Source organism: Triticum aestivum, chromosome 1B (genome assembly GCF_018294505.1).
Source record: "Triticum aestivum cultivar Chinese Spring chromosome 1B, IWGSC CS RefSeq v2.1, whole genome shotgun sequence".
Classification (NCBI taxonomy): Eukaryota; Viridiplantae; Streptophyta; class Magnoliopsida; order Poales; family Poaceae; genus Triticum; species Triticum aestivum.
Genome location: NC_057795.1, coordinates 64,839,918 through 64,859,938, shown reverse-complemented (window position 1 = coordinate 64,859,938; position 20,021 = coordinate 64,839,918). Strand labels below are relative to the sequence as shown.

General features: G+C 46.3%; 1 pseudogene; it reads left to right on the top strand.

Annotated features, from left to right (window-relative positions):
* The first annotated feature begins 3,152 nt into the window (after positions 1 to 3,152).
* Positions 3,153 to 19,279, top strand: LOC123077211 (putative wall-associated receptor kinase-like 16; annotated as a pseudogene).
* Positions 19,280 to 20,021: the final 742 nt, after the last annotated feature.

Genomic DNA, 20,021 nt, shown 5'->3' with positions numbered 1-20,021 from the left:
GTTCGGGCCCTCTCGATGGAGGTAAAACCCTACTTCCTGCTTGATTAATATTGAAGATATGTGGAATACAAGAGTAGATCTACCACAAGATCGTAGAGGCTAAACCCTAAGAGCTAGCCTATGATGGCATGATTGTAAATGTGATCGGCCTTCTAAGGACCATCCTCTCTGGTTTATATAGGCACCGGAGAGCTAGGGTTTACATGGAGTCGGTTACAAGGAAGGAAACATAATATCTAGATCGCCAAGCTTGTCTTCCACGCAAAGGAGAGTCCCATCCGGATACGAGCCGAAGTCTTGAGTCCTGTATCTTGACGCTTTTATAGTCCGGACGATGTATATAGTTCGGCTGTCCGGATACCCCCTTATCCAGGACTCCTTCAGTAACCCCTAAACCAGGCTTCAATGACGATGAGTCCGGCGCGCAGTCTTGTCTTCGACATTGCAAGGCGGGTTCCTCATCTGAATACTCCAAGATGATTATTGAACACATAGACCGTGTCCGCCTCTACAAGATGTTCTTCACATACCCTAGTATAAATCCATCCTTCTGGCAATTTTTGCATGTCGTGCCCTTGCATCGTGGCCCGGTCCAACATGAATCGGCGTCTCCTCGCGTCACGAGGCGGTTTTATTGGCACGTCCTGCCAAAGCAGAGATCGTGTCCCCCTTAATACGGGCTCCTTTATCAATATGGGCATATGTGACCCCACGGCAACCGTTGGTATGATTCCGTGTATTTTCAGATAAGTCTCAAGTGGTCACGCTGAGGACTCTTGGTATTCATCCCGTTTATAAAGGGGTCAAGGCCTATGCCTTTTATCACCTCTCCTACTCCTCCTTGCCCCTTGAGCTCTAGCACTCAAAACCCAAGCTCCAGCACCCCAGATCCTCCAACATGTTCGGATTCGACGCAACAGGCCGGTGGGTGGCCTCCTCAATTCAATAGGAGGACATTGCGAAGCTTAGGGAGGTCGGATACCTGACCGCCGATATCCAGCACGGGCTTTCTACTCCGGGGCAAGTTATCCCCATGCGGGAGCACAACAAGAGCGTCGTGTTTATCCCTCACTTCCTCCGACGCCTAGGCCTCACCCTCGACCCCTTCGTGAGGGGGCTCATGTTCTACTACGGGTTGGATTTCCATGATCTAGCTCCAGACGCCATCCTCCACATCTCGTCCTTCATTATCGTGTGCGAGGCCTTTCTCCATGTTAACCCACACTTCGGCTTATGGCTGAAGACCTTTAATGTGAAGCCGAAGATGATCGAGGGGCGACATGCGGAGTGCGGAGGCGCTATAATAAGCAAAAACGATGATGCCCCATGGCCAGAGGGTTCTTTTCAGGAAGTATCCGACGTATGGCAACGGAGATGGGTCTATGTCATTGCTCCCAGAGGCACAAAGTCGGTAGCCGCCCCCGAGTTCTGCTCAGGCCCTCCGTCACAGTTGGCGTCTTGGAACGATGTGGGACGGAACTATGGGCCTGCTGGCGATGTACCAGAACTGCAGAATCGCATCCGGGAGCTTATTAAGAGGGACATAAATCTTGTTAACATGACGCAAGTGATGCTAATCCGGGGGATGTTGTCGTGCAAACGTTGGCCTCTCCGGATGTGGGAATTTAATCCGAGGGTCCGCGGACTATTAAGCACTTCTTCGGCCTGAAGCTCGAAGGAATGTGCAAATTATTCTTCGGACCTCAACTAAAGTGTCTGCATACCACCGAGGATGCGGGCCTAAGCTGCAATCGCCTGGATGCCCATGTAAGTAACCTCAAAGCTGGACACTTTGTTTATATTTATCATAACCATTATTCTGAAAACTCTGCCGTGGCCAGGAATGGCTTAACAAGGCGGAGAGAATCAGGTGTCCGACGCCACTTCCTGAAGGCTCGCCTGGTCCCACTGTTGCGAAGATGCTGGGCCGGGCGCTCAGCAAAATCCCTTCAGGGAAAGGTGAACGAAAGGGCAGTGAAGCCGAACTTCACGCGCTACGCATCTAGACTGGGGAAATCGCTACCTCTCCTATGGAGGATAGCCGGAAAGGGGAGATCAAAGCCTCCTCAACACGCGACAAGAAGAGGGCCGCCTCCGAAGATTTGGAGGCGGGGACGCCCAAGCAAGGGAAGAAAACATCGCCTGAGGGCTTTGCCGTGACGGGCATCCTCACCGCGTCATGCCCACCAGGGGACCAGCCCTCCAACGAGCTATAAGTTATTCATTAATTCAAAAGTGTGGTGTTACTCCAAGATCCATAACCAGGACTTTGTCTTTTGTAGTCCGGCGAGCAGCTCTTCTCGACATAGTTCGTCTTCGGGGGACCTTCGTTCGGAGATGATGGAGAGTGAGACTCCACCCATCTCTCCGCCTCATGAAGCGGGCAACACGGAGGTGTCGTCACGGAGGAGTCCGGATCTGCCGAAGCCAGAGGCTAATACGTCAGCCGCCCTGAGTCCAGAGCGTTTGGCTCCCACAGGGGGCGATGAGAAGGGTCCGGCGCAGTTTAGTGTCCGGACGGACGTACTGACGGGTCGTTTGGAGCGAGCCGCGCTCTCGGAGGAGCACCACTCCTTAATGAGCACGGTGCTCATGAAGATTTCATCCGCTACCAACGGCTTGAATGAGGCATTTACAAGCCTGCTCAAAGGCTTTGAGGTATGTAGTAAAAAATGCACAACTTTTTGGTTATGAAGCACGCGCTAGGTGTGCTCCCTATAGATAGTAGCCCCTGAGACTCTGGTTACCCGCCGTAGGCGGCAAACGGGGGATCATATACTAATAGCTACGCCGTGCATGTGCGCAGGTATACAAGGATTCGGTAGCCGACCAGTCTTTTGAAACTGTCGAACTAAGAAGGCAGATCGGATCAATTGATGCCGATATCACGCTGGTGAATAAGCGGCTGGAGGAGTCACGGTGTATGTGCTCGGCTTCCCTTATTATGATGTATAGGGAAATGTAAGAGGGGCAGAATATTAATGCCATGTGGTTGTACTGCAGAAGGTGCTGCTGTCATGGAGGCCCTGAGGGCGGAGCTTGCTCAAGCCAAGGAACAAGCTCGGGCTAGCAATACGGCTGCCCTAAAGGCGACCGAAGAATTGAGAGCCGAACAGGCTGCTCATCGCCGAAGCGAAGAAAAGATAGCCAAAATGGCTGGGGAGTTAAAGAATGTCACCGACCGGTACACACTCCTCGAAAAGGAGAGTAAGGCTAGTTCAGCCGAGATGGACAAGGCACTTAATGTCGCCAAGGAGATGCGGACCGAGATCCACAGTATGCGGGAAGAGCTCCAACAGGCCGACAAAATCGTGGCTGGGGGCCCATACTTGCTGCGGACGAAGTTCTTGGATCCCAAGTATGCTCCCCTGGCGGGGCGCTTGAGTTCGGCAGATGCATATGCGGACTTGGCGAATAGTACAGCTGACGTTGTCAAGTTCTTCGAGGGTCAAGGCGATGAAGAAGTGGAGAAGCTTTTTTGGTCGCAGTTCAATGCTTCCACTCGCCCGCTGCCGCTGAATGAGAAGATGGCTGCTATGGCAGAGCTCCACAGGCTGTCCGGGCTGGCAATGTAGTCTGTAATAGACCATCTTTGGCCGAAGGGGCCTAAGCTGGACAGTTATTTTGGTTTGGTGCAGCAGTTCCTTGGAGCCGTGTCTTGGATTGACGCTGTGAGGAGGTCGGCGTGCATAGAGGGTGCGCGGATGGCACTGGCCCGTGTTAAAGCCTATTGGACGGAGATGGAGGCCACTGTAATAGCGACCCAGGATCCGGCGGGGGGCCAGTATCCGGTCGAGCACTACTTGGCGCAAGTCACGGGAGGTGCCCGCCTAATAGAGGCGCAGTGCTCGAAGAATGTTTCATTCGAGTGATAAGTCGAATCGTTGTAGAGAACAATGTTTAGTTTAATTACGAGGCTATGTTTATACTTTTGCCCGTAAGTATGATTGTCCCCCCTATGTGGCCATTCTTATATGTATAAGTAGTCCGAAAGATAGCAGTCATTGGCTTCAGCCCCCACGCATGTAATGCGGGGGTGTTCGCGAAAAAATATGCTTTAATCACACTTGATCCAACGTCTTGGTCCATGAAGGAGGTGATCGCACGTCGAACTAGGCAACCGGACTATATAGTTGTAACACTTTCGCTCAGTGATGGTAGTATAATGGTGGGGCTACTATGTAGCCCCTGGTACCTTAGCGTGCATCCGAATACGGGCGCGCGTGTACATGGCCAGGAAACAGCCCTTCGTTAATGCGGAGGAATCTTTAGGGATTCCAGTGAGTCTTCGAGTGGTTGAACAGTCTCTCGTTGTATCATGATGGTCAGTTTTCCGCTTTCTCTACTGAGGTGCTCATCTAGAATAACCAGGGCACAATCGCAGTAGTTCTCCTTTAGCCCGCCTTAGCCGGATGATAGCGGAACGTAAGGCGGCAAACCCAGGAGCCGGGCAAACCCAACATTTGACCAAAGACATGATTCGGAGCTGATGCATATACGACCAAACTCCTGACGCCGAATACTCCCGAGGGTATTCGGTCTTTTGTAAAAGAAGATAGGCTAACAAGAGCCTATTGTAAGCCCTTTATTCCTAGGTACGTGCAATTTAGTCTACCGTGGCCAAATGCCAAAAACGGCAGTATCCTCTGTGGGTATAGAACCCATGGGATGGTTTAAACAACAAGAGGCAGTAGAAAAGGTTTACACAGGGGCTTAATCTAAAAAGAAACCTGTTGCACGGGGCACTGCTGCTCGTCTGCGCCTTTGTCTCCGCTGTGCCGTATCCTGGAAGGGTATCGCGCGAACGCTGTCTGTAAAAAGAAAAACTTGTAGGAGGGTGCAACGTAAGTATGCGATTAGTAAAAAAAGTGTAAGCTATTGGCCTGCCAATAAGGTCGAGCCGAGCGTGGGGTTGTATTAAATATGTACAACCCTTGGTTTCCATTATGGGATTACATATACGGTTCCATGTTTGAATTTTATCCAGGCTGCCGGACTCGTCTAACCGTGTCTATGGTCGTAAAGACCAATCATGTTTTCTAATACTGGAGGCCGCTTATAGTCCGGCCGCCAGGGCCGTGGCGTATTCATCTACGCGTGAAGGGCGCTCTATGATTCCGCTAACGGTTATGATGCCACGGGGACCGGGCATCTTGATTGTAAGGTGGCCATAGTGTGGCAATGCGTTGAAGCGGGCGAAGGCCGTTCTTCCTAGCAATGCGCGGTAGCTGCTTCGGAAGGGTGTGACAGTGAAGAGCAGCTCTTCGCTTCTGGAGTTGCCTGGGGAGCCGAAAGTTACTTCCAGCACGACGGAGCCCCTGGCGCAGGCTGCAACGCGTGGTATCACCCCTTCAAAAGTGGTGTTGCTTATTTTAATTCTGGATGGGTCTATCCCCATTCCGCGGACAGTGTCTTCGTATATTAAATAGAGACCACTACCGCCGTCCATAAGGACACGGGTGAGACGGTATCCGTCGATTATTGGGTCAAGCACCAAGGCATGTGATCCTCCTTGCCGAACTGTCGTTCGGCCGTCCATGTGATCGAAAGATATCGGACGGGACATCCAGTAGTGAGACGTGGGTATGACGGGCCCTACATCGTGCGCTTCTATGGGCGCGCGTTCATGCCTTCTCGTGGATGTGTGAGTCGCGTGGATCATGTTTACTATTTTAACCTCTGGCGGGAATTTTTTCTGTCCCTTAGTGTTCGGCTGGTGAGGTTCATCCTCGTCTTCGCTTGGTGTGTCCCTTCCCTTGTGTTCGGCATATAACTTGCCGGCCTGCTTGAAGACCCATCACTCTCTATGGGTGTGGTTCGCAGGTTTATCCAGGGTGCCATGAATTTGGCATAGTCTGTCCAGGACTCTGTTCAGACCAGATGGTCCATCTTTATTGCCTTTGAATGGCTTCTTTTGCTGATCAGGTCGAGAGCCCCTGAATCCGGTGTTGACCGTCGTGTTGTCCAGGCTCTCTTCCTTGTTTTGGCATTTGTTTTTATTACGCCGTGGCTTCCCGTTGCCATCCCTTATTTCGGATGTGTTGGGGTCGCTGGTGCCTTTACGGGCCAGCCAGCTGTCCTCACCCGCGCAAAAGCGGGTCATAAGGCTTGTTCAGGCTGCCATTGTCCTTGGCTTTTCTTGGCCGAGGTGTCGGGCAAGCCATTCGTCACGGATGTTGTGTTTGAAGGCCGCTAAGGCGTCGGCATCCGGATAGTCGACAATTTGATTCTTCTTAGTGAGGAATCTGCTCCAAAGCTTGCGGGCGGACTCTCCGAGTTGTTGTATTATGTGACTTAGATCATCTGCATCCGGAGGCCGGACATAAGTCCCTTGGAAGTTGGCCCTGAAAGCGTCTTCTAGCTCCTCCCAACTCCAAATTGAGTTTTCCGGGAGGCTATTCAACCAGTGTCGAGCTGGTCCCTTCAACTTGAGGGGAAGGTATTTGATGGCATGGAGGTCATCCCCACGAGCCATGTGAATATGCAGGATAAAATCCTCTATCTAGACCCCTGAGTCTGTCGTGCCGTCGTATGCCTCTATGTTCACAAGTTTAAAGCCTTGTGGGAATTCGTGGTCCAGTACTTCTTCGGTGAAGCACATGGGGTGAGCAGCCCCTCTGTATCTGGGTGCATTGTGGCATGTAGTCGACTGTTGTTGTGTCCGGGGTTGACTCCGAACTGGTATCTGGCTTGTATGAGCATTTGGGTGACCAAAGTCCCTTGCTGGGGTGGGCCTTCTAGATCCATATATGGACCTGGCTGCCCCGGCCTTCTTATCGGATGCTCGCGTGGGTCGTGCGCGGTGTCTGCAGCCGCTCTGTTATGTTTGTGAAGCGGTACGTCTGGTTTCTTGCTCGAATTTTCTTTTGGTGGAACGGCCGCGTCGTCGAATTCTGGCAGTAGTTTGTGCTTTGGATAGCTTTTCGTATGGCGGTCATCGCCATATCTTTCTTCAGTGTCTAGCACTTTATTCCATCTTCGGCTGAGCTTTTCCTGTGCGGCCTTGAGCCGTTGCTTCTACGTTTTTAGACTTCTTGCGGTGGCCATAAGCTTTCTGTGGAGGTTGTCTCGTTCCACTTGTTCGTCTGGGATGATGAATGCATCATTGTCCGGGCTATCTTTCTGTTCTGTGGCGGCATCATGAGTTCGTCCCTCCGGATCATTTTGATCGGGTATTTGTTCCGAACTTGATTTGGCATGACCTGGCTCGTCCTGCTCCATCGCTGGGTCCGTGTGGTCATTATTACTTTCGGAATTTGCAGGCATATCAACCCTTCTTGGGCTCTTGTCGCTGTTTTTGCCATTGCTGGACTTTGAGCAGCGTCTGCACCGCCTTTTTGGCTTTTGCCCGGGCGTTTTATCGTCCGGATTATCACTGCCGTCCTTATTGGGCGTATCTACCATGCATATATCGTGTGACAAGGTAGTAGTCCCGCGCCCCAGGGATTCTGGAGCTTCTCCTGCATCGTCGTCTATACCGTCGATGTCCTCAGAGTCGAAGTCATGCACGTCGGTTAAATCTTCGATCGTGGCAATGAAGTGGGTGGTGGGTGGGCATCAAATTCATTCGTCGCCTGCTTCCCACTCGGGCCGGGCATAGTTCGGCCCCGAGTCTCCTAACAAAGAGAGAGACCTTACTAAGTTCAGCATGTTGCCAAAGGGCGAGTGCTGAAAGATGTCCGCAGGTGCAAACTCCATTACCGAAGCCCAACCTGGCCCGGCTAGCTCAAGAGCGAGCGGACCGGGACCAATAGCCGGATATGAGTCTGGGGGCCCAGGGTAACAGGCCTCCTCCAAGCTGGGACCTGTGTTCGGCTCCACCACCGATGAGTGTGCGGCCCGCGGGGCAGGGTCCAGCCCTCCGTCCATAGGCAACACAACCTGCCCTGGATGTAGATCCAGGGCTGCTTCGGGGATGATGTCCCAAGTATTGTCTAACTGTAGGTCTAGGCCGTGCTCATCGTGACTGTCCAGCGTTCCTGGCGCAGGCTCGAATCCGCCGAAGATCAAGTCTCCGCGAGTATCTGCCATGTAGTTCAAGTAGGGATGAAAATGGAGTGGAAACTTTCCGTTTTTCCGGAGGAAAAATGAAAACGGAGAGGAAATATGAAAACGGAAACGGAAATTTGCAAAACGGAAGTGGAAATGGAATTTTTTATGCGGAAACAGAAACAAAAACGGAACGGTGTTTTCCGGTGGAACATGCATGGAAATGGAAGTTTCCGTTTCCGTGAATATAGACCTATAGTTTCTTTGTAGCCCAACCATCAAAGAGAACACAATGACACAATTAGTAGAATGGATATGAGGCCCAGCTTCTACTACCACACATATACTCAGCTTGACCCTATACGCAATTGTCCGGTACTACTACAATACTACGCTAAGTTGCTAACATAATGATATTATTTTGTAGCCATGATAACAACTCATTAAATTTTTGTTTTTGTGTGTATTTCTCTATGATTCAAGGGGTTTTTAAGTTCCGATCAATGCCTATTTCTGTTTCCGTATCCGCTTTGTATTCGCTCCAGGTCTGTTTTCGGCAGTATCTGTTTCCGTATTCATTTCCGGGGTTTCTGTATTCGTTTCCGCTTCTGCAAAAAAATGTGAAAACAAATATGGTAGCACTCAGTTCCGTCCGTTTCCGCTCCGTTTTCATCCCTAAGATCAAGTTTCCAAACCTGATCTGGCGGCCAGGGGCGAAGCTATCGATCTGCTCCAACTGGCCAAACAAATTGGCCCGCAGTGCAAAGCCACCGAACACAAAGATCTGTCTGGGAAGAAAAATCTCACCCTAAACTGCATTGTTGACGATTGAAGACGCCATCAAGCCTCGAAGTGACGACACGGAGGAACTCTCAATGAAAGCACCAATGTCGGTGTCAAAACCGGCGGATCTCGGATAGGGGGTCCCGGTCTGTGCGTCTTAGGCTGATGGTAACAGGAAGCAAGGGACACAATGTTTACCCAGGTTCGGGCCCTCTCGATGGAGGTAAAACCCTACTTCCTGCTTGATTAATATTGAGGATATGTGGAATACAAGAGTAGATCTACCACGAGATCGTAGAGGCTAAACCCTAAGAGCTAGCCTATGATGGTATGATTGTAAATGTGATCGGCCTTCTAAGGACCATCCTCTCCGGTTTATATAGGCACCGGAGAGCTAGGGTTTACATGGAGTCGGTTACAAGGAAGGAAACATAATATCCGGATCACCAAGCTTGTCTTCCACGCAAAGGAGAGTCCCATCCGGATACGAGCCGAAGTCTTGAGTCTTGTATCTTGACGCTTCTATAGTCCGGAGGATGTATATAGTCCGGCTGTCCGGATACCCCCTTATCCAGGACTCCCTCACCCAATAAGGCCCATATACTTCTTCCCCCGTATTCCCGTAACTCCTAGGTACTCCGAAAAATACCCGAACCACTCGGAACATTTCCGATGTCTGAATATAGTCGTCCAATATATCAATCTTTACGTCGCGACCATTTCGAGACTCCTCGTCATGTCCCCGATCTCATCCGAGACTCCGAACTACTTCGGTACATCAAAACTCATAAACTCATAATAAAATTGTCATCGAAATCTTAAGCATGTGGACCCTACGGGTTCGAGAACTATGTAGACATGACCAAAACACGTTTCCAGTCAATAACCAATAGTGGAACCTGGATGCTCATATTGGCTCCCACATATTCTACGAAGATATTTATCGGTCAAACCGCATAACAACATACGTTGTTCCCTTTGTCATCGGTATGTTACTTGCCCGAGATTCGATCGTCGGTATCCCAATACCTAGTTCAATCTCGTTACCGACAAGTCTCTTTACTCATTATGTAATGCATCATTCCGTAACTAACTCAATATTTACATTGCTTGCAAAGCTTATAGTGATGTGCATTACCAAGAGGGCCCAGAGATACCTCTCCGACAATCGGAGTGACAAATCCTAATCTCGAAATACGCCAACTCAACAAGTACCTTTGGATACACAAGTAGAGCTCCTTTATAATCACCCAGTTATGTTGTGACGTTTGGTAGCACACAAAGTGTTCTTCCGGTAAACGGGAGTTGCATAATCTCATAGTCATAGGAACATGTATAAGTCATGAAGAAAGCAATAGCAACATACTAAACGATCAAGTGCTAAGCTAACGGAATGGGTCAAGTCAATCACATCATTCTCCTAATGATGTGATCCCATTAATCAAATGACAACTCATGTCTATGGTTAGGAAACTTAACCATCTTTGATTAACGAGCTAGTCAAGTAGAGGCATACTAGTGACACTATGTTTGTCTATGTATTCACACATGTATTATGTTTCCGGTTAATACAATTCTAGCATGAATAATAAACATTTATCATGAAATAAGGAAATAAATAATAACTTTATTATTGCCTCTAGGGCATATTTCCTTCAAGGTGCCCTGGAAGTTAGCCCTAAAAGCATCTTCCAAGTCTTCCCAGGTACAAATAGAGTTTTCTGGGAGGCTGTTTAGCCAATGCCGTGCTGGTCCTTTCAGATTTAGAGGGAGCTATTTAATGTCAAGGAGATCATCTCCTCGAGCCATGTGAATGTGGAGAATAAAATCCTCAATCCAGACGGCCGGATCCGTCGTTCCATCGTACTATTCGATGTTTACGGGTTTAAACCCTTTCGGAAACTAATGTTCCATGACCTCGTTAGTGAAGCATAGGGGGTGTGCGGCCCCTCTATATCGCGCAATGTCGTGGTAGAGATCGGCTGACATCTGAGTTCTGTTCGAATCCCGAGCATAGTAACAGTCATCGCGCCGGGCTTCGTAGCCATTACCTCGCACCAGGGTGTGCTACGTCTTGAGCTTGCATTGGTTTTCCTTGAAGAGGAAAGGGTGATGCAGCACAGTAGCGTAAGTATTTCCCTTAGTTTTTGAGAACCAAGGTATGAATCCAGTAGGAGGCTCCTCACAAGTCCCACGAACCTACACAAACAAACAAAGAACTCGCAACCAACGCGATAAAGGGGTTGTCAATCCCTTCACGGCCACTTGTGAAAGTGACATCTGATAGAGATAATATGATAATATAAATATATTTTTGGTATTTTATAATATAGATGCAGAAAATAAAGATGCAAATAAAAGTAGATTGGAAACTTATATGATAAAAGATAGACCCGGGGGCCATAGGTTTCACTAGTGGCTTCTCTCAAGATAGCATAAGTATTACGGTGGGTGAACAAATTACTGTCGAGCAATTGATAGAAAAGAGAATAATTATGAGACTATCTAGGCATGATCATGTATATAGGCATCACGTCCGTGACAAGTAGACCGACTCATGCGTGCATCTACTACTGTTACTCCACACATCAACCGCTATCCAACATGCATCTAGAGTATTAAGTTCATAAGAACAGAGTAACACATTAATAAAGATGACATGATGTAGAGGGATAAACTCAAGCAATATGATATAAACCCCATCTTTTTATCCTCGATGGCAACAATACAATACGTGTCTTGCAACCCTTTCTATCACTGGGTAAGAACACCGCAAGATTGCACCCAAAGCTAAGCACTTCTCCCATGGCAAGACAGATCAATCTAGTAGGCCAAACCAAACCGATAATTCGAAGAGACTTGCAAAGATAACTCAATCATACATAAAAGAATTCAGAGAAGATTCAAATATTATTCATAGATAAACTTGATCATAAACCTGCAATTCATCGGATCTCGACAAACACACCGCAAAAAGAGATTACATCGAATAGATCTCCACAAGAGAGGGGGAGAACATTGTATTGAGATCCAAAAAGAGAGAAGAAGCCAACTAGATAATAACTATGGATCCGAAGGTATGTGGTAAACTACTCACAACTCATCGGAGGGGCTACGGTGTTGATGTAGAAGCCCTCCATGGTGGATTCCCCCTCCGGCAGAACGCTGGCGACGGCTCCAAGATGGGATCTCATGGATACAGAAGGTTACGGTGGTGGAAATATTTCTTCGGTGGCTCCCTGGATGTTTTTGGGGTATGTAGGCTTATGTAGGAGGAAGAAGTACGTCGGTGGCTGCTCGAGGGGCCCACGAGACAGGGGGCGCGCCTTGTAGGGGTGGGCGTGCCGCCCACCCTCGTGGCTGCCTCGGCTGCTTCTTGACTTGCACTCCAAGTACTCTGGATCATGTTCGTTCCAAAAATCACGCTCCCGAGGGTTTCATTCCGTTTCGACTCTGTTTGATATTCCTTTTCTTCGAAATACTGAAATAGGCAAAAAAAACAGCAATACGGGTTGGGCCTCCGGTTAGTAGGTTCGTCCCAAAAATGATATAATTGTGTAAAATAAAGCCCATAGACATCCAAAACAGGTAATATAATAGCATGGAATAATAAAAAAATTATAGATACGTTGGAGACGTATCAGGGCGTGGCCCCTTGATTGGTAGATCGACCTGGTTTGACAAGCTTTATTGGCTAGGTCACATTGCAAGTCACATGTATATCCCGCGGCTGCAGTCTTCCCGCCTCTTCGGCGAGAGGGTGCGGGTTGGTGTTCGGCTTGATATGACGCTCTATCCCGTCCATGTGGTGGTTGGTCTGGTTGATCTACCTGCTTGTATTTCGACGGTATTGGTTCAAGGACCTCGTCATCAAATTGAGGCAGTAGCTTGCGCCTAGGGTAACTTTTGACAGGTCGCTCTTGGCCGTATTCCTCAGCAGCCAGGACCTTAGTCCACCTTTCATTCAGCGTGTCTTGCTCTTCTTTGACCTGCTGCTGCTTCCTCTTCAGGCTCCGGGCTGTAGCAATTAGTTGTCGCTTAAAGCGTTCTTTGTCGACGGGTTCCTCTGGGACAATGAAGTCCTCGTCACTGAGGCTGGCCTCCTCTTTAGATTCTGGCATATAGTTGTTGTCTTCCTCATCTTCGTTGTCAGCGCGTTCGGGACTATGTTCACCCTCTTCCCGCTCGTCATGTTCGGATGTGGGATTGATAGGGTATTCTGGATCTTCGGCACCATCCAGAGTCTCGTTGTCTCTGGTGCTGGTATTACTATACTTCGCCCGACGCGATCATGAGCGGCGCCGCTCACATTGATGCTTTGGTGGTTTATCAATGGGGTTGTCCTCGTCCGGGCTCGGGTTCTCCTCGTCGTTCTTCGGGGTGTCCACCATGTACACATCGTAGGTTGAGGTGGCCTTCCAACATCCCGTGATGGGTGGGACTTGGCTTGGTTCAGCGTCGGCATCGTCATCCATGCCATTGATGTCTTCAGACGCATAATCTAGCATGTCGGTCAAGTCCTTGCGAGTGCCTATCAAGTGGGTGGTGGGTGATATGTCTCCAATGTATCTATAATTTTTGATTGTTCCATGCTATTATATTACCTGTTTTGGATGTTTATGGGCTTTATTTTACACATTAATATCATTTTTGGGACTAACCTACTAACCGGAGGCCCAACCCGTATTGCTGTTTTTTTGCCTATTTCAGTATTTCGAAGAAAAGGAATATCAAACGGAGTCCAAACGAAATGAAACCTTTGGGAGCATGACTTTTGGAACAAACGTGATCCAAAGGACTTGGAGTGCAAGCCAAGAAGCAGCCGAGGCGGCCACAAGGGTGGAGGGTGCGCCCACCCCTACAGGACACGTCCCCCTATCTCGTGGGCCCCTCGGGCGGCCACCGACATACTTCTTCCTCCTATATATACCCATGTACCTGAAAACATCCAGGGAGCCACCGAAGAAATATTTCCGCCACTGTAACCTTCTGTATCTGCGAGATCCCATCTTGGAGCCTTCGTCGGTGCTCCGCCGGAGGGGGAATCGACCACGGAGGGCTTCTACATCAACACCATAGCCCTTCCGATGAGTTGTGAGTAGTTTACCACTGACCTTCGGGTCAATAGTTATTAGCTAGATGGCTTCTTCTCTCTTTTTGGATCTCAATACCATGTTCTCCCCATCTCTTGTGGAGATCTATTCGATGTAACTCTTTTTGCGGTGTGTTTGTTGAGATCTGATGAATTCTGGGTTTATGATCAAGTTTATCTATGAGAAATATTTGAATCTCCTCTGAATTCTTTTATGTATGATTGAGTTATCTTTGCAAGTCTCTTCAAATTATCGGTTTGGTTTGGCCTACTAGATTGATCTTTCTTGCCATGGAAGAAGAGCTTAGCTTTGGGTTCAATCTTGCGGTGTCCTTTCCCACTGACAGCAGGGGCAGCAAGGCACGTATTGTATTGTTGCCATCGGGGATAAAAAGATGGGGTTTATATCATATTGCATGAGTTTATCCCTCTACATCATGTCATCTTTCTTAAAGCATTACTCTATTCTTATGAACTTAATACTCTAGATGCATGCTGGATAGCGATTGATGTGTGGAGTAATAGTAGTAGATGCAGGCAGGAGTCGGTCTACTTGTCACGGACGTGATGCCTATATACATGATCATGCCTAGATAATCTCATAATTATTCGATTTTCTATCAATTTCTCGACAGTAATTTGTTCACCCACCGTAATACTTATGCTATCTTGAGAGAAGCCTCTAGTGAAACCTATGGCCCCCGGTCTATCCTTTATCATATAAGCTTTCCAATCTATATCATAAAATACCAAAAATATATTTACCTTATCATATTATCTCTATCAGATCTCACTTTCGCAAGTGGCCGTGAAGGGATTGACACCCCTTTATCGAGGTGGTTGCGAGTTGTTTGTTTGTTTGTGTAGGTGCGTGGGACTCTTGAGGAGCTTCCTACTGGATTGATACCTTGGTTCTCAAAAACTGAGGGAAATACTTACGCTACTATTGCTGCATCACCCTTTCCTCTTCAAGTAAAACCAATGCAAGCTCAAGACGTAGCAGTGGGTGGGGCACAAAATTCCCCTCTCTCAGCCCCCAGTCTGAGCTGGGTACAGTTCAGAGGTAAAGCCTCCGTGATGGCGAGAGATTGCATCAAACCCAACACTTCATCTAAGAGCAGGAGTGGGACCGGAAACTGCGGGTCTGCCGGGCTGTGATCGGCATGGAGCACCAGATCAGACCTGCTAAGTGCAGACCTCGGCATTTCGGAATGGTTGCCCAGGGCCAAGTCTAAGCCTGCATCTCGGTCTTCGGTAGGAAGTTTCGTAAGGGCAACAAGTCCGGCGGGGCTTATGTTCCCGTCTTCGGACGATGAGACCTGCCCCGGATCTAAGGCCGAGGTGGGTGTTGGTGTTGACCCCTGGATGGGATCTGACAGGGGATCCGAAGAGTTTTCTTGGTGGGGACACAGAGTGGCGGCTGAGGTCTCTCATGACCCACATGTGTAGGGGATCTATCATAGTCCTTTCGATAAGTAAGAGTGTCGAACCCAACGAGGAGCAGAAGGAAATGACAAGCGATTTTTAGTAAGGTATTCTCTGCAAGCACTGAAATTATCGGTAATAGATAGTTTTGTGTTAAGGTAATTTGTAATGCGTAACAAGTGATAAAAGTAAATAAGGTGCAGCAAGGTGGCACAATCCTTTTTGTAGCAAATGAAAAGCCTGGACGAATTCTTATAAAGAGAAAAGTGCTCATGAGGACACATGGGAATTATCGTCAAGCTAGTTTTTATCACGCTCATATGATTCACGTTCGTTGCTTTGATAATTTGACATGTGGGTGGACCGGTGCTTGGGTACTGCCCTTTCTTGGACAAGCATCCCACTTATGATTAACCCCTATTGCAAGCATCCGCAACTACAAAAGAAGTATTAAGGTAAACCTAACCATAGCATGAAACATATGGATCCAAATCAGCCCCTTACGAAGCAACTCATAAAGTAGGGTTTAAGCTTTTGTCACTCTAGCAACCCATCATCTACTTATTACTTCCCAATGCCTTCCTCTAGGCCCAAACAATGGTGAAGTGTCATGTAGTCGACATTCACATAACACCACTAGAGGAAAGACAACATACATCTCATCAAAATATCGAACAAATACCAAATTCACATGACTACTTATAGCAAGACTTCTCCCATGTCCTCAAGAAAAAACGCAACTACTCACAAATCATATTCATGTTCAGAATCAGAGGGGCATTAATATGCATATAGGATCTGAACATGTGATCTTCCACCGAATAAACTAACTAGCATCAACTACAAGGAGTAATCTACACTACTAGCAACCCACAGGTACCAATCTGAGGTTTTGGGACAAAGATTGGATACAAGAGATGAACTAGGGTTTGAGAGGAGATGGTGCTGGTGAAGATGTTGATGGAGATTGACCCCCTCCCGATGAGAGGATCGATGGTGATGACGATGGTGATGATTTCCCCCTCCTAGAGGGATGTTTCCCCAGCAGAACAGCTATGCCGGAGCCCTAGATTGGTTCCGCCAAGGTTCCTCCTCGTGGCGGCGGTGTCTCGTCCCGAAAGCATGCTTATGATTTTTTCCAGGGTGAAATACTTCATATAGCCAAATATGGGCACCGGAGGCCTGCCAGGTGGCCCACGAGGCAGGGGGCGCACCTAGGGGGTAGGGCGCACCCCCACCCTGGTGGACGGTGGGTGGCCCCCCTCTGGTATTTTCTTCGCTCAATATTTTTTATTAATTCCAAAAATAACTTCCGTGGAGTTTCAAGACTTTTGGAGTTGTGCAGAACAGGTCTCTAATATTTGCTCCTTTTCCAGCCCAAAATTCCAGCTGCCGGCATTCTCCCTCTTCGTGTAAACCTTGTAAAATAAGAGAGAATAGGCATAAGTATTGTGACAAAACGTGTAATAACAACCCATAATGCAATAATATCAATATCAAAGCATGATGCAAAATGGACGTATCAACTCCCCCAAGCTTAGACCTCGCTTATCCTCAAGCGGAAGCCGAAATCGAAAATATGTCCACATGTTTAGAGATAGAGGTGTCGATAAAATAAAATACGAACATGAGGGCATCATGATCATTCTTATAACAACAACAACAACATATATATATATATTGTCATATGATTTCTTATGCTCAAGTAATAATCTATCCACAATGTCAAGTATGAATCAGAAACTTCATTGAAAACTAACAACTATAATCTCGGTCATTGAAGCAATTGCAATTTATCATAACATCACAAAGAGTCAATATAAGAGCTTTTCAGCAAGTCCACATACTCAACTATCATTTAGTCTTTCACAATTGCTAACACTCACGCAATACTTATGGGTATGGAGTTTTAATCGGACACAGAGAAACATAGGGGCTTATAGTGTTGCCTCCCAACCTTTTACCTCAAGGGTAATGTCAACAATAATAGTTTATGCTAACTTACAGCCAATTGGATATATATAGCAGGATCTTTCCGACACAAGGTGCTTGCCAAAAGATAAAATATAAAAAGAAAAGGTGAAGATCACCATGACTCTTGCATAATGTATAAGACAAAAATAAAAGATAGGCCCTTCGCAGAGGGAAGCAGAGGTTGTCATGTGCTTTTATGGTTGGATGCATGAAATCTTAATGCAAAAGAACGTCACTTTATATTGCCACTTGTGATATGGACCTTTATTGCAGTCCGTCGCTTTTATTGCTTCCATATCACAAGATCATATAAAGCTTATTTTCTCCACACTAATAAGTCATACATATTTAGAGAGCAATTTTTATTGCATACAACAATGACAACTTACTTGAAGGATCTTACTCAATCCATAGGTAGGTATGGTGGACTCTCATGGCAAAACCAGGTTTAAGGATATTTCGAAGCACAAGTAGTATCTCTACTTGGTGCAAGGAGTTTTTGGCTAGCATGAGGGGGAAAGGCAGGCTCAACATGTTTGAATGATCCATGACAATATACTTTATTTCGGATATAAGAAAACATAACCCATTACGTTGTCTTCCTTGTCCAACATCAACTCTTTAGCATGTCATATTTTAATGAGTGATCACAATCATAAAAGATGTCCAAGATAGTATATTTATATGTGAATCTCTTTCTTTATTACTTCCTCTTAATTGCAATTATGACCAAAACTATGTTTGTCAACTCTTAAAAACTTTTATTGATCATACTCTTTATATGTGAAGTCATTACTCTCCATAAGATCAATATGATCTCTTTATTTCTTTCTATTCTTTCTTTTTATTTTATTCCCTCAAGATCATAGTAAGATAGCCAAGCCCTTGACTCAACACTAATCTTTATTATATATAGCTCATGGCCTCGATCACATTGAAGAATCAAAAGTAGTAGCAGTAGCGCGGTCTATTTAAACACGCTACTACTAAGTAGCAGTAGCGCCCTATTTTGTCCAGCGCTACTGCTAAGATGTTGTGTATAAGGTTTTCCCTAGTAGTGCATTTGTGGCGTTCGTCATTATTATTCAAAAAGAGAAGCAGAAGACGAGGGAGTTATATGAGAAAAATGGTGGTCTTACCTTGGAGAAGGCTAAAGTCATTAAGATTTTCAAAGTTGAGGAGCTGAAGCCAATTTTAAAGAGCAGGAATTTAATTGGAAAAGGTGGCTTTGGTGAAGTTTATAAGGGGGTTCTTGATAATGTACTTTTCGCAGTAAAGAAACCAATTGGTCGTAATGTGCACGAGAACAAGCAATTTTCAAATGAAGTCATCATCCAGTCTCAAGTCATCCACAAGAACATCGTTAGGCTCATTGGTTGTTTCCTAGAAGTGGACAACCCCCTGCTAGTGTACGAGTTCATTTCCAAAGGAAGCATGCATGACATTCTTCACGAGTTAAGGGAGCCTCTCAACTTGGATGTGCGTCTAACCATTGTCTCAGAATCGGCACATGGTCTAGCTTATATGCATTCACAAGCCCATACCACAATCCTGCACGGTGATGTTAAACCAGCAAACATACTCTTGGATGACAACTTTGTGCCGAAGATCTTAGACTTCGGCATGTCGAGGTTGATTGCAGTAGACAAGGAACACACTGCCAACGTAATTGGTGACATGAGTTATATGGATCCAGTATACCTACAAACATGCCTCTTGACTGAGAAAAGTGGTGTCTATAGTTTTGGAGTTGTCATCTTAGAGGTCATTAGCAAGAAGAAGGCCACTCATTTTGACAATAACAACTTAGTGTCGAGTTTTCTCGAGTCCCACAAAGAAGGGAAGAAAGCAACCAAGTTGTTTGATTAGGAAATTGCAGGAGCAGGAAATTTGGAACTTTTTGACACTATGGCAGGAACCACCATGGAATGTCTTAGCCTTGATGTGGATCAAAGACCATCGATGACAGATGTTGTGGCGCACCTTCTCACATTGAGTAGATTACGTGTGTTGTAACTTTGTTTCGGGGGTTGAGTTTGAAGTTTGGAACATGTATGAACCTTTATTGTGCTCCGTCAAAGTTTGGAATACATCGCATTTCTTCCCACGGCAAAGCCAGAGTGCATGGCAACCATCCACGGGCAAACCTTCCCTTATTGTATGAGAAGCAGGAGAGGCCACCATTAGTTTTAGAGAATGTGTAGTACTGTAGTGAGTAACTGTGTGTGTTTCATGTGACTAAGGGTCTGTAGACATGCATGGCCCTAGCCTAGTTGTTTCTCCTCTGATACATGCTGAGTCCATGCGTTTGTTGTTGTTTGGCAGCGGTGTATGCGTCGAGACATGCTGAGCTGAGACTTTGTTTGGCAACCTACATGTGTTTAGACAAGCTGAAAAATTCCGAATAAATTTTTTGAATGGTGAACAAATTTGAAAAAACGTGAACAAAAATTTAAACATATTTTGAAAATATGAAGTTTTTAAAAATTTAAACAAAATTTTACTTGTTTTTTAAAATTAAAAAAATTGAAATTCTGAACATATTTTAAAAAAATTTAAAAAAACTATTTTTTGAAATTTTAGCAAAATTTCAAATTCTTGACATTTTTAAAAATTTAAATAATTTAAAATTCTAAAGATTTTCAAAAATTTAAACAAATTTGAAATCCTGAAATTTTTGAAAAATTTAATCAAATTTTGACATTCTATTTTTTTAAAAATTTAAAACAATTTGAATTCTGAACATTTTCAAAAAAAA